At 64.1% G+C, this 2,230-nt stretch overlaps 1 pseudogene; it reads left to right on the top strand.

Moving 5' to 3' along the window:
* The first annotated feature begins 83 nt into the window (after window positions 1-83).
* On the top strand, window positions 84-1,534 carry LOC111534631 (annotated as a pseudogene).
* The last annotated feature ends 696 nt before the right edge of the window (window positions 1,535-2,230 follow it).

The raw sequence follows: 2,230 nt of genomic DNA, 5'->3' as shown, positions 1-2,230 counted from the left end.
CCGGAGTCCGCGGGGGACAGGGCGGGGGACTGCATTTGAGTCCCCTGAGCCTTCACATGGGTCTCCGGGTCACCTTTCCACAGCTCAGACGCCGCGGCTGGCACCTCCCACTGACCACAAAGTACCAGCGCAGCGAGACGAGGGCGCAGTACAGGGGCTCTCCCGACCCGGACGCGCGCGTCCCCGAATACGTCCGGCCCCAGCCCCTACAACTCGCAGACCACCACCGCGGGGGGCCTTCCCAGGTGGCCGGGTAGAAGCCGGCGCTGGCGAGACGGGGCGGAGTTCCGGGAGCCTGGGACGGGGCCAGAAGAAATCACGGCCTTAGGGCGCGGCTAAAGGGTCTGGGGCGGGATCCGGAGGTTAGAGGAGCTGGGGGAGGGGCTAGGCATTCAGGCCAGGCCAGAAGGACCAGGGACTAGAAATTCACCTTCAGGGCTCCGAAGCTGCTGTGGGGCTAGACCCAGGGCTTGGAACGGGGTAGGAAATCTGTGTCTTGGGTATGCCTCCTCCCCCAATCCTGCTCAGGCTCTAATCCCCTGGACGAAGAACCCCGAGCTGTCTGGCCGGCCTTTCACAGTATCCGACCGGGGCGTCCTGGACCGCCGACAGCTCTATCTGACCACCTCGGCGCGGGACTTTCGGTTCTATCCCAAGTAAGCCGGGCTCTCGCTCGGCACCGCCTCCTGCCTTGGCCGGTGCACGCCGAGCTCCTGGGCTGACTCCCATTCTCTAACCCGGTGGTCTCAGCCTCGAATCCTGTAGCAGCAAAAACCAAAGTTCAGGCTCCAACCCCTCCCTCTTTTAGCACCCAGGAGTCCTTAGTGTCAACTCTCAGGAACGGCGGTAGGGACAGGAAGCCTGCACAGCGGCTCGAGGGGATTCTGGATCAGAGGGCAGGGCCTCTTTCCGTACTTGAGCTCCCACATACTCCTTCCCAAGGAAGCGAAAGCCCCCGTTTCCTTCGCTAGGATGCGAAAGCTCAGTTTCCAGGACGTTAAGTAACTGGAGGACCCAGGAACGCAGGCTACGGTCCTTACTATCCTGTCCTGCTCCCACAGGACGGAGCTGTCCGGATACCCCCGCAAGGACTCCCTGACCTACTGGAGCTTCGAAGAGACGCCCCAGGTCTGGGGCCACGGCCCGCAGCGGCCGCCCCGACCACCGCGGGTCCGCGTGCCACGCGCCAGGCCGGTGACCTCTGCCGTGCCGCACCGCGGAGCCCTGTCTCTGGCTCAGGAGTGCTACAGCCCCCCGTTGCACCCGCTCCGGGGGCTCGACCGCTTCTGCCCGCTGGAGGCGCCCTGGGGCGGCCCCCACTGGAAGCCCCTGCCGGGCATCCACAGCGTGCCGAAAGCCTACAGTACAGAGAACTCCAGCTATGGCAGCTTGAAGCCCAAGCTGGTGTGAGCGGGCCGGGCCAGCCCCACCCCGGACTCGCCCCCTGGGCCGCGGGGCGGAGCCGAGCTCGGAACCTCCGCTCACTAAGAGGGGTCCGGACTATTGTCTATTGGCAGTGTGGGGGCGGGACTAGCCCAGATACGCCCACTCGGCTGCGGCATCGCGGAGAGGGGACTAAGTCCAGATAATGTCCTTGGAGGCTGTGGCATTGCGGGCAGGACACGCACCCTGCGGGCGTATTAAATAAGTTAAATCACCTGAACCACACATTTCCGGGGACCCCTCCGGGCATCCTAGCTCGAGGGTGTGGTGGTCAGAGGTCCCTAAGGCTGAGGTGGGGCTCTGGCTGAATCCCTGGTTGGGGGGCATCTGGGTCAAGTGGCTTCCCTGGCAGCACAGTCACGGTGAGGACTGTGACACAGGAATGCATCAAGTGGAGGAGGGTTGAGGCTTCAGTCCAGCACCTTTCTCCGGTCACCGCCGCCTCCTGGCTCCCAAGACAACAGGATAGGCAGAGGCAGGCCTTCCTACACCCTACTCCCTGTGCCTCCAACACCGACTAGACCCTCGCACTCCATCGATGAGTCCCTGAGGTCACTTCACGGTGGTCTCTGCCTCGTCCCTGGTGTTGGATCACTGAGGAGAGAGGGCTGGGGCACTCTGCTGAGCCACTCCTGTGCCTCCCTGGCCTTGTGCACCTCTCGCCCCCGGGGGGATTAGTGTCCAGGTTACCCCAGCATCCTACCACCTCCTGGTGGCCTTGCCGCCCCCACAACCCCAAAGTATAAAGCCAGGTACACGAGGCAGGGGACGCACCAAGGATGGAGAT

The sequence above is a fragment of the Piliocolobus tephrosceles genome, unplaced genomic scaffold, assembly GCF_002776525.5.
Source record: "Piliocolobus tephrosceles isolate RC106 unplaced genomic scaffold, ASM277652v3 unscaffolded_38075, whole genome shotgun sequence".
NCBI lineage: Eukaryota > Metazoa > Chordata > Mammalia > Primates > Cercopithecidae > Piliocolobus > Piliocolobus tephrosceles.
The sequence above is the reverse complement of the archived record's forward strand: the minus strand, read 5'-3'. Positions and strand labels throughout refer to the sequence as shown.